The sequence below is a fragment of the Ornithodoros turicata genome, unplaced genomic scaffold, assembly GCF_037126465.1.
Source record: "Ornithodoros turicata isolate Travis unplaced genomic scaffold, ASM3712646v1 ctg00000858.1, whole genome shotgun sequence".
NCBI lineage: Eukaryota > Metazoa > Arthropoda > Arachnida > Ixodida > Argasidae > Ornithodoros > Ornithodoros turicata.
The window spans coordinates 277,293-298,490 of record NW_026999407.1 but is presented as its reverse complement, the minus strand read 5'-3'; the positions used below and the strand labels follow the sequence as shown (position 1 = coordinate 298,490).

Below are 21,198 nucleotides of genomic sequence, written 5' to 3'. Positions count from 1 at the left end.
CTTTATTTTATTTTCTCTCGTCTGCGTTATGTCCGTCCTTATCCCACCCCCCCATGTCATGCCCCAAGGGGCCTTTTGGGGTACATCGAATAAATAAATAATAAATAATTGTAATAAAGCGCTCCAACCCGTTTTACCTTCCCTCATTGCAAATAGGGTATACATAGAGCCTGACTTTTTAGGGTTAAACTCGTATCTGCCCGATATTTACCCCCGAACGAAATCTGTAAAATTCGGGTTTAACCCGAACCTACCCGAAAACATCCGGGTCGCGTGGCACACTCATAAGCGTGCATTAAAATAAAGTTTGATAACATCGCTAAACATTAGTTCCATGTTAAGACAAATTTTTATTAAACAAAAAAAAAATCAACCGAATACGCCCGAATTCCTGACGACAGAATATGCCGTAACGGGATTTAACCCGAATACACCCGAATTTTCGAATGAAAAATATCACACGATATTTACCCCCCTAATTTGGCCAAAAAGAAAACCCGAAAAAGTCAGGCCCTAGGTATACATCGTTTCTCAGAAACATCGTTCCAGTAATATCGCTAGCAGAAATATCGTTTTCCCTGGAAGGGACAGCACTCGGATAAGTAGAATTCGACGCTCGTGTCCTTGGTTATGATTACCAGTATGAGGACATGCTCACGTCTCCTGACATTTGTTGAAACCCATCCCAAGCAGCACAATGTACTGAAAGTCGAGTGCAATAGGGGTGGACGGTATGCGTCTTATCAATGTTCTGTTGATTCACGAGTCTGTTCAAGGCCTTTCACCTACCCGTCCACCCCTATTGCACTCGACTTTCAGTACATTGTGCTGCCTGGGATTACGTGAAAATAGATTGACTATTGTATGTTGGTATTAGCATCTTCTAGGAATCCGCTCTTTCTCATCCTTACCAAGAAAAAAAAAAGATGACTCAGTGTCGACCACGTGTTTCGTTATTAGCATCTATCAACTATTCCAACGTACGCTCACACGCAGAAAGGCCGACAGTGAAGGTGAAGCTGAATGCAACCATGCAACGCAATCATCTGACGCACTTTGGAAAATAATTAAGAGGGTGATGCACTGTCAGAACTGGTCCCCACGATTAACAAATGTTCTTGTAGACGGCACTATTTTGTCTGGTATTCCCCTTGCGAATGCTTTAAACCGGCACTTTGTCAACATCGCCGTACGTGAAGAGGCACAGCCATATCTTGCACAAGATATTGATCGCACGAGCGAATCCTTGCTCCCTTTAGTAAAAATGATCTCTATTCAGCAATGCTTTCTCTACGTAATAGCAGAAGTTGTGACATTTTTGGTGTGCAGTTGAGACCACTTAAATTTGTTGCCGGTTTAATTACTCCTGTACTTATATATATATATATATATATATATATATATATATATATATATATAGGGGGAAAAGCCATGAAAAAAAATAAGTAAATGATGCTAGACGTGTTTGAAATTCAAACTTACAGATTAAAATGGCTTCTATCTGTAAGTTTGAATTTCAAACACGTCTAGCATCATTTACTTTTTTTTTTCATGGCTTTTCCCCCCTCTTTATAATTCACTGGCTTGCACTGTGGCATTGGGGAGTGCTCAGTCACCCTCCCAGGTGTATATCGCTCGCTGAGTGACCCCTGGTTTGCCAATCCCGAACGATGCACAGCTACCCAGGGCCGACGAGCCGCAAACACGGCGAAACACGTGTCCTCTGGTGCTGTCGCATCGTTCAATGAGTATATATATATATATATATATATATATATATATATATATATAGGGTCTGTAAAGTGGATTTCAACTCAGGGTAACCTTATGATTTTATGAAAGCCTAAAAAGAGTACATTTCGTACAGTACAAGAGTACAGTTACGACGTATTTTTTAAAATCCCTTTTTTCTTTGAATAACCGAATTTCAAAGATTGCATTAGAGCGCAAGGCTGAGTACCCACTAAGCAACAACACTGGGTTGTCTCGTGTCGGCTATGGCTAGTCTCGCCTTTCTCATCCGCGTCCCAGTCTGTGGCGACACCGTAATGGCCGAAATATTTTGGGGTGCACGCCGTGTGATGTCGAATTTACCAAACCTGAATGCACTGGAGCTTCGGATATATCCGGATATTGTAGAGCGGAAGAGCGCAGGTAGGCGTGACCGTAGGAATAGGTTTATTCAGACAGCCGCGCGGGAGTGGCGCGAGTCATCGTCGTCATCTGACGTGTCGTTATCTTCACTACATTGCCCCCCCTCGGAAGACGGAAGCCCGGTGATGTCGGGAGCGGTGGACTGTGAAGCCGTGGTCTCGGGTGTGTGGCCAGGGAGAGTGACGAAAGGCTTCATCCGCATGACATGGACGACTTCGGTGCCACGGGATCGACGATCAGGTGGTGGGGTAAGGGGCGTCACTTCATAGTTGAGGGGTGAAAGCTTTCGAGTGACACGGTATGGGCCAACATAGCGCTTCATAAGCTTCGATGAGCGGCCGGGTACACGAAGCGGAGTCCATAGAAGGACTTCGTCGCCGACTTCGTAGCGGACTTGCCGATGGCGTTCGTCGTACCGAAAGCGCAGGTAGGCGTGACCGTAGGAATAGGTTTATTCAGACAGCCGCGCGGGAGTGGCGCGAGTCATCGTCGTCATCTGACGTGTCGTTATCTTCACTACAATATATCCGAAGCCCTAGGGCGTGCTGTTTTGGCTTTGCCGGCGTGACTGTTGGATTATAGTCCAGCAGTCACGCTTGCAAAAACTTTTGCTCCTTACGAGGGCACGCCGAAGGCACAGCACGACACGATGCCGTCCGCAGAATTGTCGACGGAGGGTGAATTGCCGTCGTCGCCGTCACCTGGCCGCGTGGGAAACAGGCTTCGTGTGTAATGAAAATGTTGAGAGCCTCACAGCGGAAATGTGGTACTGCGGAAAGGTGTCCTTGCAGCAAATAAGTGCCAATGCCGACAGGAGAGGAATGCCTTTGTTGCTGCGAAATGAGACGTTACTGAAGCAGCGCAGCGGTTGCATTTCAAGAAATCGGTACTTTGAAATACTGTGGTTGGGCACTCAGGTGCACCAGGTGTCCTGCTGCTAGGTGAGAGAAAGCGACGACTACGCCCTTATCAGGAACATCGAAGTGAACGAGTCAGTTTATTCGCATGTGCCTTCAGTTTGTTAGCATTAAAGTTACATATCATAATTTTCCGCTGCCCATGGTACATGCAGGAACTTTGGGCACGTTGCCTACAAAGATTTTGCCAGGTGGCTCTGGGGACCATTAGGAAAGAAAAGTCCTCCAAGCATGTGCTGTACGTACATGCCATAAGGGAAAACTTTCCTTCTCATGCACACAAATGTTTTTGCCTTTTTGATGTGGAATGCAGTAGGTGCTGCCTGACCACGTGTATGTTTATTCGCTTTCACTGAGGTGAAGATCTCACTTTTCTCTCAGGTGCTTGTGGGCAGCATCGAATGCCTGCTATCTTGACAGAGGTACACTCAATGGTTTGGTGGTGAACACTGCAAGATCACAACAGCATCCCTTTCATGCACAATAAAGGTCTGCCATATACCCTTCTGGAGTAACCAGACAGTCACTGCACAGTAAAATACATTCTACAGACAGCAAAGCTTGTAGATTGCTTTATTGATCACTGTTTTATGAACGAACATACGAGTGGTAGCAGTAAACAAACAAACAAACAAGGAAGGAAGACATCCCCATGCTGTGTCCATATCAATTTGCAGGTACTTTATCTTCTGCCTACCAGTAACGCAATGTATGCATACTTTTTTTTCCCTTTTCAGTGCACAGGTGTTTGCTACAAACACGTTCAAGTCCATAAGCTCTAAGAGAACATAGAGAACATTTTCGGTGATGATTCCAAGTTGTCAACCATCAAGCAATTCTCCGGACCCTGGCCTCATTGACTTGTTGCTGTTTCCACATTTGACGAATCACCTTCGATGACAAGGATTTCTCGATGAACGAAGGGTCAGTGGAACAATATTTCCTGCACGCCAAATGTCTGGGTACTAGAGCTTTCGTTTTTTTTTTAAATTACTCTTAGACGTTATTGAACGCCCCGTGTGGAGTGTTACAAAACATATATATATATTTTTTTTCCGAAGGGACGTTTATCTGGAATCAATCATCCGAGAAATGTCGAAGCCATGACACGTTGACCTTTCTAAGTTGAAAGATATTTCATGTTGTCATGTCTTGACAGTTCTGCGGTATTGGATTCGATCAGGTGAAACCACTTGCGTTCCAGCTGCCGCTTTGCTGAGGATAGATTATATTTAAAGCGTGTCTCAGACGAGCCCAGTACCTGGCCTACGCGAAGGAGAGGCAAGAATTGCACTAAACCTAATTCGAAGATGAAGTTGGTTCTCGTCGCCATGATTGTCCTGACTCTGATCGGCACCGCACGGTAAGAATGCAATTTCTACTCTTTAAAGGGGCACTAAACAGCTCGACGAACATTCTCCAGTTATTATGCTCCCTGAAAAAACGTGTCTCACGATGTCAAAATGTGAAATTCATTTACTTCTAGCGAACGTCTTTACCACGAAACAATGCCATTCAAAGAGCATAATCCCATAATCCCCGTGAGCCTCTCCATCATCCTTGGAACGAGGACACGTCACCAGGTTCCAGCGTATATCGACACCGCATTCCAGGCGCTGGAGGTAGGGGAGATTTCGATCTCCCATCCAATGACGGGCTCCACCGGTTGTGGGAGCATCTTGGTGAAGTCGCGGAGCAATACAACACTGAAAACATAGTGCGCACATGAAATGTAACATTGCGGGCTCTTGGTACCGTTTCATCTGGCTACCTTGGGATTGATAAGCGGCAAGACGTTTAGAATTCACCTAACTTCCCGATGTTACAACAAAATCAATGTACAAGCGTCCGGCATTTTGAATGGTCGATCGTACGCGACGTCAAAATGACGTGTCGCTATTGTCGCCTGGGCATCGCAAGGCGGGGCATGGGCGCGAAAGACTGCAGCGAATATTCGGTCGGTTTCGAGCCATTATTTAGTTTTTCGCGACAACAATTTTTGGAAGACATTCACCGTCAGCAACGTATCACAACCCATTAAAAAAACGTGCACCTTGTATACCTGTTTATTGCCCCTTTAACTCGAAAATAGCCACGCAATTGCTAGTGTTATTCCCCGAGCAACAATCCGATGGCAGCCGCGCGGACTGCCTCCCGACAACGTTCACGTTTGGCAACACTGGGAAGACCCGATCAGGATTCCCGGTACCTGCTCCAGACTCCCTACCGTCTATACCCCTCCCCCCTTCCACGCTTTCCGCTGTAGATATTTAGTTTTTTTCTTTTCGTTTACGTAAAGAAATTGATAAACTACAGCCAAGGAATTATTTTTGTTCCCTCGTGACTTTTGAGTTCACCAGCACGTCGCGTAATAAGTTTCACGGTCGTCTATAAACAATATCGGGAGCTATTTTTTCCCTTGTGTACTTCACTGGCTTTGCACTGGGCTTTCAGTGGTGAGTTGGCTCACTCTGACGGGAGGAATCACGTGTTACGTGACCTTCTGACGCCATCCGCTCAAACGTTGCCTGCCTGCGTGCTGCTGATGAGACCCAAGAAGGTCGAAACAGCTGTCCAGTACTGGCATGGCGACGTTTGACTTACAAACATATGCTATACGGGCAGCCAAAGGCCTCCGGCTATTTTTTTACCTTGTATACTTCACTGGCTTTGCACTGGGCTTTCAGTGGTGAGTTGGCTCACTCTGACGGGAGGAATCACGTGTTACGTGACCTTCTGACGCCATCCGCTCAAACGTTGCCTGCCTGCGTGCTGCTGATGAGACCCAAGAAGGTCGAAACAGCTGTCCAGTACTGGCATGGCGACGTTTGACTTACAAACATATGCTATACGGGCAGCCAAAGGCCTCCGGCTATTTTTTTACCTTGTATACTTCACTGGCTTTGCACTGGGCTTTCAGTGGTGAGTTGGCTCACTCTGACGGGAGGAATCACGTGTTACGTGACCTTCTGACGCCATCCGCTCAAACGTTGCCTGCCTGCGTGCTGCTGATGAGACCCAAGAAGGTCGAAACAGCTGTCCAGTACTGGCATGGCGACGTTTGACTTACAAACATATGCTATACGGGCAGCCAAAGGCCTCCGGCTATTTTTTTACCTTGTATACTTCACTGGCTTTGCACTGGGCTTTCAGTGGTGAGTTGGCTCACTCTGACGGGAGGAATCACGTGTTACGTGACCTTCTGACGCCATCCGCTCAAACGTTGCCTGCCTGCGTGCTGCTGATGAGACCCAAGAAGGTCGAAACAGCTGTCCAGTACTGGCATGGCGACGTTTGACTTACAAACATATGCTATACGGGCAGCCAAAGGCCTCCGGCTATTTTTTTACCTTGTATACTTCACTGGCTTTGCACTGGGCTTTCAGTGGTGAGTTGGCTCACTCTGACGGGAGGAATCACGTGTTACGTGACCTTCTGACGCCATCCGCTCAAACGTTGCCTGCCTGCGTGCTGCTGATGAGACCCAAGAAGGTCGAAACAGCTGTCCAGTACTGGCATGGCGACGTTTGACTTACAAACATATGCTATACGGGCAGCCAAAGGCCTCCGGCTATTTTTTTACCTTGTATACTTCACTGGCTTTGCACTGGGCTTTCAGTGGTGAGTTGGCTCACTCTGACGGGAGGAATCACGTGTTACGTGACCTTCTGACGCCATCCGCTCAAACGTTGCCTGCCTGCGTGCTGCTGATGAGACCCAAGAAGGTCGAAACAGCTGTCCAGTACTGGCATGGCGACGTTTGACTTACAAACATATGCTATACGGGCAGCCAAAGGCCTCCGGCTATTTTTTTACCTTGTATACTTCACTGGCTTTGCACTGGGCTTTCAGTGGTGAGTTGGCTCACTCTGACGGGAGGAATCACGTGTTACGTGACCTTCTGACGCCATCCGCTCAAACGTTGCCTGCCTGCGTGCTGCTGATGAGACCCAAGAAGGTCGAAACAGCTGTCCAGTACTGGCATGGCGACGTTTGACTTACAAACATATGCTATACGGGCAGCCAAAGGCCTCCGGCTATTTTTTTACCTTGTATACTTCACTGGCTTTGCACTGGGCTTTCAGTGGTGAGTTGGCTCACTCTGACGGGAGGAATCACGTGTTACGTGACCTTCTGACGCCATCCGCTCAAACGTTGCCTGCCTGCGTGCTGCTGATGAGACCCAAGAAGGTCGAAACAGCTGTCCAGTACTGGCATGGCGACGTTTGACTTACAAACATATGCTATACGGGCAGCCAAAGGCCTCCGGCTATTTTTTTACCTTGTATACTTCACTGGCTTTGCACTGGGCTTTCAGTGGTGAGTTGGCTCACTCTGACGGGAGGAATCACGTGTTACGTGACCTTCTGACGCCATCCGCTCAAACGTTGCCTGCCTGCGTGCTGCTGATGAGACCCAAGAAGGTCGAAACAGCTGTCCAGTACTGGCATGGCGACGTTTGACTTACAAACATATGCTATACGGGCAGCCAAAGGCCTCCGGCTATTTTTTTACCTTGTATACTTCACTGGCTTTGCACTGGGCTTTCAGTGGTGAGTTGGCTCACTCTGACGGGAGGAATCACGTGTTACGTGACCTTCTGACGCCATCCGCTCAAACGTTGCCTGCCTGCGTGCTGCTGATGAGACCCAAGAAGGTCGAAACAGCTGTCCAGTACTGGCATGGCGACGTTTGACTTACAAACATATGCTATACGGGCAGCCAAAGGCCTCCGGCTATTTTTTTACCTTGTATACTTCACTGGCTTTGCACTGGGCTTTCAGTGGTGAGTTGGCTCACTCTGACGGGAGGAATCACGTGTTACGTGACCTTCTGACGCCATCTGCCCAAACGTTGCCTGCCTGCGTGCTGCTGCTGAGGCCCAAGAAGGCCGAAACAGCTGTCCAGTACTGGCATGGCGACGTTCGATTTACAAACATATGCTATACGGGCAGCCAAAGGTCTCCGGCTATTTTTCCCTTTTTTTTTTTGCTCTAACGTGCTCTAACGTGTAACGTTACTAACGTCTAACGTGTAACGTTACGCTTTTGGCACGCGTTTACGCACGTTTGGCTATGCTCTAACGTGTCCAGAAATTATATTTAAAGCGAGCGATAAAAGAAAAGCAAGTGGAACTTATCTGCTTCTTGAGTAAGAAACAGGTACTGCCTCAATAGTGGCACCTGCTTGTTAGTCATGTGGCTGAAAAGTAGCGCTGGTTTCTCTTTTATCGCTCGCGTTAAATAAAATTTCTGGACACGTTAGAGCAAACACCCTGTTTGTCGAAGGGTTGTGCACCAATGAACCCACGTTTATCGAAACTATAATAATAATAATAATAATAATAATAATAAAGATATAAACGTTATTATAAACTAAAAAAACGTAACTAAACGTAAAAATAAACTAATAAACGTTATGAACTAATAAGGATATAAACGTTCTTATTTATTATATATATATATATATATACTTGGTGAATGGGGTTCGGACGACCGCGAATATATGTAGCTGAAATGAAAATTGAAACACAGACTACGAAGGTACGGGAAGTAAGAAAAAAAAAAGGGATAATTTATTTACATTTAAGATACTTGGAATGCTAAAAGTAGTGTAAAATAGTGTAGTAGTGTAAAAGTAGTGTAAAATGTAAAAATAGTGGAATGCTAAATATATATATATATACTACTTGCTAGCTTGCACTGCGGCCTCCACAGGTGGCGTCGTCACCGTGGAACATTGACGTCTCGCCGAGACGCACTGTTGTGCCGACCCAAGATCGCGTCACTTCCCTACGCCAGGCTGACGAGCTCCAAGTAGAGCGAAACAGCTGTCCTTGGCTGGGAGTGCACGATCAAATTGTAAACATATGCTCAACGTGCAGCTACAGAGCTTCGGCTATTTTTTTACTTTATATATATATATATATATGTTACCTTATAATTCCTTCTACAGGTGCTGTGACTGCCACTTCTCACCTCTTGATGATTGCAGTGACGAAGGGGTAAGTAAATAATCGGAAAAAGTGTGCGTTCTAAATGCTTTTATCTAAGCAACAGCGCTTTGAATGCCGTCCAGTGCATGTAGTTTTCCAGAATGACAATACATACTTTTTGCACAAATCAAATTTGCAAATTGACTTTGGGACACACAGCGGCCTCTCGATTACACGTTAAAGGGGCACCAATGTGATTGTGATGGCAGCATGTAGTAGAGAAAAAGTCACACAGACAAAGCAGATGTCTCACACTACCTAAATATGTACTTTGTGTGACCGGAGCGCTTTCATTATTTGAAGAGCAGATGAAATAACAAAATCATCGCAGTTCTCTCTAATGTGTCAGCCAATGTCGCATGAAACGGGGCAGACGTATCAGAAACCTGCATTTTCCCGACTTATCCCCGAATGATATTTGGCGTCGCTAATCACGGACTTCCACAACGTTACGCCGCGGGGTATAACTCTGGTACAAGTGCTACTGTCGCAACCTGTCCAACCTCTCCAGCGCCCCGATGTTGAGGTTCCACCGCTTTGGAGGGGTCTCTCTTCAAAGAATTAATGCTGCATACAGGTGACCTGCGTTTCGCCATGGGCGCGCCACTACAGCGCCTCTTGCGGAAAGCGCGCGCATATCCTGCTGTAGAGTGAGGATCGTGGAGGTAGGGGGAATGCGTTGGGTGTTTGCGATGGCTGACATCGTCTTGCATTGTGCTTTTCAAAAGTTGCGAGACATCGCGAGTTATTTCTCAAGCAGTATAATATTGTTACGACGACGACGACTCATGTTACGCGCATTCTCATTCTGTCCATTAAAGGGTCTCTGACCAGAACCTGGTCAATGTCTATTAGCGTCCTCGATAAACTGCACCGGTGCGACCTGGTGCGGCTTGCCATCCTCGATAAACTGCACTGGTGCGCACTGAACGTCCTCGATTAAAGGAGTGCACACTTTCAGTGCAGCACTGAGTTGCCCCGAACCCACACCGAGAAAATCGGCCGAGCGCCAGAGTGCAATCCCAAGAAGCATCGTGATCGCAGGAAGCACGGAGGAAGGCGGAAGCGGCAAGTAGCCAGGTGTAGCCGGGCAAGTAGCAGCAGACAGCCATCGTCAGCATGGCATTCGATCGGTGGCGCTCGCCAGGTCCCGCTCGCTACTGGTCGCGCAGCCTACGAGCCACAGCGAGCACACATCTCTAGGTGGCGCACGCTAGTATCCACCAGATCCACCAGTGCGGTGCAGTTTCATGCTCGATAATGCCTCCGCCCAGGGCACCGCCAGTGTAGAGCGCCACGCACCGCGGTGGTTTCGGGGCAATTCCGGAGCAAGTTTATCGAGGACGCTATTTGTTTGTATGGATAACGAACCTACATGGTGCCTCCAAGTTACAACTGAAACGTTTCGTCTCTGCGGAGCCGCCAACTATTCCAAACAAGGAGCCGAAAAGCGGTTTCGATATCTGCCCTCAACTCGTGCGATCAGCGCAAAACTCTAGCTATTATGCACTCGTTTTCCCATGTGTATGACGTCAAACGCCCGCGACGTTTATTGGTGGAAAGCCCACACCGGAAGTTCGGGTGGTTTCCGCAACTTCCGTATTGCTGGGTGCTTTTTCAATATGGACGCGGAAGCACAGCGGAGTCGACAAGTCAGCTTTTCAGCTACCTTTCAGCAGCTGAGAGGCACCTGCTACGTGCAGCAGAGTTTGGAGGCCTTGCTTTTAAAATGTTGAGCCGCGAATCGAGTTCAGCATGAAGAGGAAGTTCCAACGACAGACTGTTAGATGAGCTTTCAGCATCCATCACGATGAAGCACATGAACAGTTTGTGTAAATTTCATGTTTGACGGCGCCGTGTAAAGGGGCCGGAGTGGTTCATTGCATAATAATGCCGAAAGAAGTCGAGTGCTTATGTTGCAAGGAGCTGCTCTTAAAGTAGCATATTTAGAACTTCGAGGGCAGCACGAACCTAGCGCTCATATTCACAAGTAAGAAGCGTACGTGTCTCATGCACAATCATGCTGGTTGGTTTCAATACAAAATAGTTTTTCTGAACTTTTCGTTATTGTTCGTCACTTATTCAGAAAGAGTGCAGCTGAATTAATACTCGGCGTCCTACTAGCTTTAGCTTAAAGAGTGCAGATGAATTAATACTCGGCGTCCTACTAGCTTTAGCTTTGTTCAAAGCTTGCGTGTCTCATACAGGAAATAGATACGTACACTACATACCAACAGTTCTTGAGATGGATGTTGCACAAACTTGAAAAAAACAAGAGAATCGTTATACCAGTCTGCGCGGTGAACAGAATACGCAAAGCCTTTCCCATAGTAACTACTACATGCTTTAAATACCTAATATACTAGGTGGGGGTACCCCCTACAGGGGGTGCCCTTGCAATTTCAGCTGTAGACTAATGATGCAACTATAATAATGACCCCCCCTCCCCCCGAACTCAACACTCCTCCATGCTTGGGATTCTGGATAAACCACTGTGCTGACCCCTGACACAAAGCACCATCTCATCAGCCTGCTCCGCCTGGTAAGAATTACATTGGGCTCTCAATTCCACCACAGACACAAATCCAATCCTGTTCTGACGCATCCTTCTGTCCACCCATTCAGTCAATGTCGTAAGTGTTGTTCGAACTCTTACTGTCTGATAGCATCCAAATAGTATTGTTTAGGCACCTCAAGTATTTTAATGATCGTTATGTGGAAGTAAATCAGACTGTTATGCAGGTTACCCTGTGTGTGACCTCGGTCCCTGCTCTCAGTCCTCCAGAAGTGCTCACTACACAAGTTGGCTATCGAAAACCTCAATCTTCCATGCATGATGTAAAACCCCAGTTCGCTTGCTTCCTAGCCATTTTTCATTCTCAATCTTCCTTTTGTGTGCAAAGTGCACACCCAGTTCGAGTAGGATGTAGACCTTGAGGAACCAAGCTTTGTATCTTGGGCTGCTCGAATACTCAAATAGGCATGTTTTAGTCAAAGATGATGTAACATGGAATGTGGTTCATATAGTTTATTGTGGCACTCAGATAATATCTTCATAATATGTCTGCAGAGATTGCTCCAAAATAGCATATGTGATGCAGCGTTATAGATTATTGGGCTTCTGGGAAAAATCATGATTCCCCTGTTACAGACGGCAGCCTTTGTAACGGTGTCTGACACATTTTTAGCAGCCATGCACTGTTTTAAAATATGAATTAAAAATGCTCCAATTATGAAAGTATCACGAAGTTCTTCATTTCATTTGTATACTTAAAGACCCTTGTGAAGGGATTTACATAAATGCGGGAGGTTTTTTATCCAAAAAAGACAAATACCAAAATGATGTACACAAAATTCGTTCACTCACCACGAAGAAATTCATTCGATCTGAAAACGATCATAGCACTTGGAAATAAATGACGATACATTTTGTACTGATGCTATGTGGGCAGGAAGGTCATTCCAGTTTGACACCATCAGCTGGTGCGGAGAGTAGAGGAATTTTTTGTTTGTGTAGGTGGAGCAAGTACTTTGTGCGAGTCATCAAGTCTTGGAAGTAACTTGTGAGGGGATTGACAGTAAGTGGGGTGGGGAGGAGTGTGACTGTAATATAACCATACTTGTACGTATTTGGAGTATTGTATTTAAAATACTGTATTTTAAATACAATTTGCGGTATTTTGGTACTCTACTCAATACTTTTTGTTTAGTGTATTTGTACTCTATTTAAAATACATTTTATGGTATTTTCTAATCAATACTCTAATTACATATTTTGGATCTCCCTGTCAAACTTTCTGTGTCTTGTCTTTCCATTATCTTCCTCGTTCAGTGGAAATTCCCTGAGTCCCTCGGACTTGACCCGGACATTGGCCCTTCTTGGTAGTCTCCATTTAGAGGTCTTGCCCCGTGTGTACTAATCCTTGGCGAGTGAGGGTTCTAATACGTGTGCCCTGACGTGGTGACTCCGAATTCTGACCTCGCCGAGCAGGCACCTGCTAGAAGCTTGCTTTGTTATGGGTCACATATACTTAGTGGAGTTTTCATCGTTCTCGTTTTCATCGTTTTGGGACTTATGTTTAGATGACTCCTATCACACAGCGGCGGCTTGCTTAGTGCGCGGGGTTTAGATGATCCATGCCACATAGCGGCGACTAGCCGCATTGATTGGTGACTGGTGACTTTTCCGTTCAAGGATAAACAGTATCTTAATTGTATTTCAAATACTTTTTGAAGTATTTTGTACTCTATCTTAATTACTTTAATTTTCATGTATTTATACTCTATCTTAATTATATTCTAACGTTAGTATTTATTATCTTATCTTAAATACATTTTTGGGTATCTTGTACATGTCTGAATATAACTTATAAAAGAATCCCAGGCCTGATACCTTTCATCTGGTAATCAAAGGAGTAAGAAAGAGTTTGGCTTTAATGGCTGAGACGCTGGAAAAAGGATGATAATCACGAGCAACAAACCGTGCGGTTCTGTACTAATTCTACTTTGTCGATTAAGAGATGTTGGGATGGGTTCCAGATTGCAGAGGCATATTCCAGTTCTTTTGAACATGGCAGTTGATGTTCTGAGACTGGAACACATAGAAAAGGCAAATACATACAAAGCACCAAGTGCCTAAGAAATGAATGATGAGCAGTCACTGGAAAGGTTAGCCAGTAGTAGGACTTGAACCCACATCTTCTGTATTACCGATCCAGGGCCCTTACCAATTGAGCTAAGCGAACACGCCTCTACAGTGACTTCCAAGGGTGCAGATGTACCCTAGGAATAGGTTTATGGGCAGGAGAACATTAGTCACTGTTATTATACAGGCATAGCTCTCTGTCCAGTATGATTACCGCAGAGCACATTTACAGGAACTCACAGGCACAAAACTTGCATAACAGATATGTAATAACCTCAAACAGCTATTATATATAATAACTGGGACAACGAATTCCAATAGCAGATGGTCTGGCACAACAACACAGGTAATCTTGCCATCACTATATTTTTCCCAAAATGCTGAAAATAAATCGATAGAATTACTGCAGTGAACTTCTCAATTTTTCACCTCAGATATATTTTTAGCACTCTGTCTTTCATGTTTCAAAATATACATGCATCGAACCTGCAGAAGCTTGTGTGTGTAAGTAAAGTCACACATCTCATGTGCAACAGGCAGGTCTAAGTTGTATTGAGATATAATGTGGCATATAGAGTGAAGTTGTTACTACAACGTCACTCTATATGCCACATTTATAAAAGAAATTGGTCTCGTACCTGACGGACAACTGTCATGACCATTGCCAGATGTCTTCCTCTCCTGTTCCTTCCACTTCCATGAAGTCATCACCCTAACATTGTTATAAAAAGCCATATAAATGCGATAACTGTGATATTACCACTACGAGCATACAGCAAATCACAACCACATACATAAAATACACAATTGCACCGAGCTGTCCACATTTACACACACACACACACACACACACACACACAAAATACATAACAGAGTGGACTGTCTCTAATAACACTTCAACAAGTTTGTGTAACTCTGTTTTGAAACTGGACACAGGAAGGCCATTTCCAATCAGCTGAAAAAATTTGTTCGGAAGAGGAACAGTTTCTGCTGATTTCTGTAGTTGGTCCGTAGCAGTGGAACCTTGTAAGGTGGTACAGTGATAGATTTCATACCGTAATGGCAAGTGTTTGGGATGGCGCTAAGAGATCCTGAATTTGCAAGGCAATTTTGTGTAAATGTCTGATTTCCAAGTGAACGCTTTGTCTACTGTATTTTGCATGTGTTGAAGGAGCTGAGGGGCTGGATGGATGGATTGTAGTGGCACCCCTGGTGGGCCTCTTTGCAACGAGGGTCCAGCACATTGCACCTGTAGACAACCTGTAGATATGGTTGTCGTATACCAGGCATTCTTTCTTTCTTTTTTTGTGCACTGCAATTTTATCGTTGCCCTCTGTGGTGTTTCCCCAGATTAGACAACAATAGTACAGCTTGGGGTAAACTAAGGATTTCAACTGCGTTGGTTTAGAATCCAGAACTTAACATTCTTTACTATATGCAGTATGCTGCATATTATAAGGAAAACAGATAGAAGAAAACTTGTACCTGATCCCTGCCTTGTATATCCCTGCGCAGTATCGTACGGAACTGAATGCCCGCCGAATAATCGCGCTTTGACGACACAACCGAGGCACGTCAAATGAAGTAAGGGCTGTACCTCGATAAATTGGTCGTTGTTCCAAAAGATATAACTAAAGAAAACTTGGAAATACACACACTACGCTAACGCAGTGAAATAGCGCGCTGGATCCCGAAAGTCGTCGTAGCTCGTAGCCTCGTAGCTCCTCTTTCCACGGAAGTCGCTAATTGGATTATCGCAGTTATAAAACAGGTCGTAGATTTCGAAGTATATACATACTTTTTATTTCCAGACATTGTGACAACAGTATATCGGCGTAAAAATGTTGGTTCTTGCTGAAAGTTGTTGTTGTAGTGCTCGATCACGTGACGGCATTGTGCGCGCTGATTGCATGGGCGATTGACGTCATCCCGGTGGGATGACCAGATGAGTTTTCTATATATGCGTACGTTTTCTTGGTTTGACGCTAGGTGTGCCAGCGTCGGCGTGAACCGCGATGTTCAAAATTCGAGTTTACGAAAACTACGAGGTGTTGAGGCATGAATTTTCGTATATGAAGTTGCTTTTGTGTATTCTATCGGTAGCCACTGCGGAAAAGGCTCTCCAGCTTCTGGTCAGAGACCCTTTAAATCATTGCCGTCGCCACGCTGTGATGCCCGTATCAATATGCTAAGAAGAGAAGCTTTTCAAGCCCGGCCACGTATATCGGGTGAAAGAAGTTTTATACCCATGTCACACGGCGCTTTCAATGCGGATTGAATCCGATCCGCATCGAGTTTCTCAAGAGCGTTCGGTGCGCGATGCTGCTACACGGCCCATCCCAATGCGTATTGAAATGTTGGCTTGTCGACAGGCGGCGCTAACAGCCCCGAGGCAGCAGAGCCGTATATTAAAAGGGAGTCTGGCCATTAATGGGTCATGCCAATACCTGAAGCTCCACCCACTTTTTCAGCTTTCCGACCAATGAAGTCTTGAAATATGGAACGCTATCAATCAACCTATCCTCACTATTTCTCCCTGTATCCAACATGGGCAGCGTCATTTTGGGTGGCAAGTGGATTGAATGGGATTGAAATGGATACCTCTTGCAATCTGCAAAAGTAGTGGATTGTTGGTGGTTGGTGCAAATTTGATAAGCGCCACCTAGGGAGCGTAAGGCACGTCGGGAATTGTCGTCTGCTTCCGTCGTTGTACCGCTGCCGGCAGAACCACCTGCTGGGACACATTCTGTTGTCGGTATGATTTTTAAACAAATCTACATGAATAGTTGGAATATAAGAGGCAAAAATGTTTATATCCATGAAATCCAGCTGTTAAATATAAGATTGTACAGCACAGCGCCGTTTTTGTTATGATTTCGTTGTGATCGCCGTGTTCACTAATCACTCTCTAGAATCTCAATCCCGTTTAACAACCTGGATCGGGTTAAGCAGGATCGGAGTTGGATCCTACTCGAACGTGTCCGTGTAGCAGCGCCGGATCCGCATTGAGCTCGATGAGCATTGGTTCAATGCGGATTGAAAGTGTCCGTGTGACAGGGGTATTAGACAGCAAACCGTGTACCGCAAGCGCGTCTCACAGACCAGCCGGCACACTTAAGAGATCCAAGTAAGTAAATTGATAATCTTTGTTTTCGAGGTTTCGGTTAAATATAATACCCCTGTCACAATCCCATTGAGCTAATGCTCATCGAGCTCAATGCGGATCCGGCGCTGCTACACGGACACTTTCGAGTAGGATCGAACTCCGATGCTGCTCAACCCGATCCAGTTCGTTATACCCCTGTCACATGGGCAGTCTTCAATGATCATTGAAACCAATGACCATTGAAAATGTGTGTAGTGACACCAAGCGTGTAACGTGTCAACTTCCCAAAGAGTATTGGATTCAGTGTTTCACGACAGGTTGACACGTTACACGCTAGGTGGCGCTACGCGCATTTTCAATGACGATTGGTTTCAATGATCATTGAAGACTCCCTGTGTGACAAGGGTATTAAACGGGATCGAGATTCTCAAGACAGCTCGAAGACCGCCATTGGCATCCTCGAAGTCAGTGAATTTCTGGTGGTAAACAAAACATTACATTCATTTGCAAATGTTCCTATACAAGCCCATGGAATTTCACGGTTACTGTTTTAGTCTAGGTATGAGGGGCGACTGCGGTTGTTAATTTGTTTAATCTCTACCACTCTCTTTTGTGTAACGTGCAAAGTCGGAAAGGGAGAAAATTCTTCCTAGCAACACCGTCTTTGTGCCAGTTAAAACGAGGCCGCGACCAGGGTCGTGGACCTCGCTTGACTAGGTGTGGTCCAAGGGTCTGAAGCCAGCTGCACTGCGTGCCTGTTTTTCTTCCATTTTTTCCTTTCCTTTATTTCTTTTGTTTATTCTCAGTTCCTTTCTTCTTGTTTCTATTTGTTTATTTTTCAGTTCGTTTCTTTTTCTTTCTTTTTGTTTATTTTTCAGTTTCTTTTTTTGGAATAGCAAGCTGGCAATAGCCTGGCTGACATTGCCGTTTTTTTCTTTCACTCTATTAAACATATCCCCCCCCCCCCGGCTGTTGGGTATTAGTCACTTCTGTTCCCTGGAATTCTCGTCTGAGCCCGGACGCTGCAGTCAGGACCAGCTCCGGTGGCGCAGCGGTAACGCGTGCGCTTGGAGACTGGGAGGTCCGCGGTTCGAATCCGCGGGCCGGCTGTGCCGTCTGGGGTTTTTCCTGGGTTTCCCTCAGATGTGTAATAGGCGTATGCCGGCACAGTTCCCCTGAAGTCGGCCCATGGACGCAGCTATCCTCCCCCCGAGCGGATTCCGCTCGGTCTTCCACTTCACCCTTTCCTCTCCTCCTCTCCACCACCTTTCACTTCCCGAGAAACATGCCGCCTAATCAGGCAGGCAGACCTCTCGGGTTCCTCCCATCGACACTCCTCCTCCTCCTCCTCCCCTCCGCCGCAGTCCGGATAAACGGGGGCGAAATACATGGGAGAGAAATCCGTCTCCACGCTTTTTTGTCCGGATAAATGAAGTCCGGATAAATGCGGGTCGACTGTATGTTTTTTTAAAGGGAGAAGTTGTTGGGCAACGCGGTAGGGACACCGGAAGCGTCCGATCTGGCAAAACCGAGATCGGACCTTATAGTCTTCCCGGTGTTGCAAAACGAAGCTGTTCTTGACGGAGACGCGCGCCAGCTTTTGTAGGGTATAGCGCGCAGCGTGTGCTCGCCTCCTGGCGGGCTGTGCTGCTCGGGAGCTGTTAAACGAGTTGATTTACAAAATTCGCGCCTAAATCCCCCCCCTCCCCGCTTATCTCTGGCATTCGACATTGGTAGGCTTCCGACTACTCGGATTTATCTGATAAACTCCCTCCGATGTTTTTTGCAAAACATCGGAGGCGGCCATAAGGTTTTTCCCGTTTCCTTCTTCCTTTGTCCCCCTTCTTCCGAACCATAGTTTCCGACTTCAAACTGATTCACAACTAAAAAAAGAAAAGGTCAGAAGTGGTAGCTGGACGCATGAATGGCTCAAAAGGAGGATATACTACACTACACGCGCATGTTCTATGTATCCTCGACCCCAGTGACCCTACCTGATCCCGGGTTTTGGGCTAGTTTGGCACAGAACAGTTATGTGTTCGTCACAGCTGCTACTCATTTTGAGCACCATTCAAAATTTGTGCAAATACGCTCGTTTGTACTTCTGGGTCTTCTCTGGGTCTTAAAATATCCGTGCCTGACATCCTGTGGTCCCAGTCACTTTCGCAAATATTTCCTCGCACTGTCCCTGCGATGACTGCTGTGCAATACGCCGAAATCGGCGCCGTTCATTTTTCAAACTTTTTAATCCTCCGAGAAACTCCGATAAACACCCTCCGAATTTTCCAAAATGAAAACTCCGAAAACTCGGAACGCTACACATTGGTTACGTAAAAAACGTATTTGCGAATTACGATTTCGCCAACCTTTCTAATATGAAAACACTTTCTTTTCTCCTTTATAGTGTAAGGATGGAAACCCGAACAACCGCCGTTGCAGCGAGGGCTGTATGTGTTCCAGTTCTTTCTGCGGTTCTGGCTATCAGTATTACTGCCAAAAAAGTCACCACGGCTGAGAAGGCGGACGAACATGGAGCCGACTGCAATAAATGTTGCCGAAACGTCCTTTCTGATGTCTTATATTCTCGTAATACGCGCCGTCGCTTCTTCATTTATTGTTGTTGTTGTTATTGCGATGCGAACAAAGAGCGTCGTCGCAACTTCGCCCAACTCCACAAGACGTTCATATGTGTCGTGCAAGTATTCCAAGGTGCGGTGGAAGCCTTGACAGAGAGAAACTTTAGTCAAAAGACTGTCTGGTCAACCACAAAACTACTGTTGTCTTAGTTCTGCAAGTACAAAACAGTTCACGTGCGAACACTGACTAAACAGTGACGTGCACTTCACTATTTCAGGGTACACCGTTAAAAGAAGAAGAAGAAAAAAAAAATCTGAGTAGGCTGGTGTCCGGGCACGTACCTGGCGTGAGTGGAAAGAGTTCAAATACACACATATTACTTTATTGATATCTGAGCTGAGAGCGCAAAAAACACGGACGAAGAACGAAGAAACAGACAAGACGGGCGCTAACTTCCTACCACGTTCATTGAAGAAAACTTCAAAAAAAGAAAAGAAAAGAAAAACACATTCATAGCACACGTGTCATCGTTCTGGGCACACAGCTCAGATGTCTCATTAACAACGAGCCCAACCCTCAGCCCTTCTCAAATTGCTTTGACGTTCTCGAATGAAAATAAAATCTAGTCCGAATTCGGTGTTATAGAAGAATGGGTTCCATTCCCCGGTTTTTTGAGCGATTCCGGTCTTACGAACAGCCTGTGAAGTCCAGTCGTGCAATCTCACTTTTCAGAGCCCCGCTCTCACCCTCAACGCATTAACCTCATGCTTTCCTTTTAAAGTCATCTTCTGTGATCCATCTCATCATTCTTTCACCGTTTGTTAGTCATTTTTGTTGTTATCTTTTTCTTTAATCTACCTCACCTTTCATCCTTTGTTAGTTGATCATTTATTTCCTAATTCCTTTTCTTTTCTTTTTTATTTATTTCTTTTTTTTCTTTCTTTCCGGAATAGCAAGCCGACCTCCCGTTTGGCTGACGTTTCCCCCGCTTTTTTTTCCCTTTTCGCCAACTCCTGATATGAATGTAATGTATCGTAAGTTTAATTATGTAAATATTTGCGAACTGAACTCAGAAATTTGCCAAGTAAAGGTCACGTTTTTACCCCACCAATATAAAGAGGGTGCCGAATTCACTCAAGTTCGTGATAATTGACAGTGATATTCACGAGCTATCCCATCGGAAAAAATAGGCGAATATCATGCTTTTCGTAGCACCGAACCATAAAGCGCGACGACTTTTTGAGCGCAGTCGCTCTCAGTCCGACGAAAGGAGGTTCCAAACCCTGCCCACAGAGTGATAGTAGAAAAAGTGACAGTTCCTGAAATTGGGAGAGGGAAAGTGCGATCCCAGCGAAAGTCGGACGCGATAAGCCATAGGAGGAGGAGGAGGAGGAGTGTCGTTGGGAGGAACCGAGAGGTCTGCCTGCCTGATTAGGCGGCATGTTTCTCGGGAAGGGAAGGGTGGTGGAGAGGAGGAGAGGAAAGGGTGAAGTGGAAGACCGAGCGGAATCCGCTCGGGGGGAGGATAGCTGCGTCCATGGGCCGACTTCAGGGGAACTGTGCCGGCATACGCCTATTACACATCTGAGGGAAACCCAGGAAAAACCCCAGACGGCACAGCCGGCCCGCGGATTCGAACCGCGGACCTCCCAGTCTCCAAGCGCACGCGTTACCGCTGCGCCACCGGAGCTGGTAATATAAGCCATACCTGCGTTATCTGTTTCTGCATTGCAGGTGTGGGTTGGGCTTCCAACCTCCTTTCGTCGCACTGACAAGGATTGCGCTGAAAAATTTGTCGCGCGCT

General features: G+C 45.9%; 1 long non-coding RNA gene across 1 annotated transcript; it reads left to right on the top strand.

Moving 5' to 3' along the window:
- Nucleotides 1-4,323: 4,323 nt before the first annotated feature.
- Nucleotides 4,324-19,381, top strand: LOC135375385 (uncharacterized). The gene is made up of 3 exons (XR_010417234.1): nucleotides 4,324-4,434; nucleotides 9,027-9,075; nucleotides 19,222-19,381. It is a non-coding gene; the product is annotated as an uncharacterized LOC135375385 (long non-coding RNA).
- The last annotated feature ends 1,817 nt before the right edge of the window (nucleotides 19,382-21,198 follow it).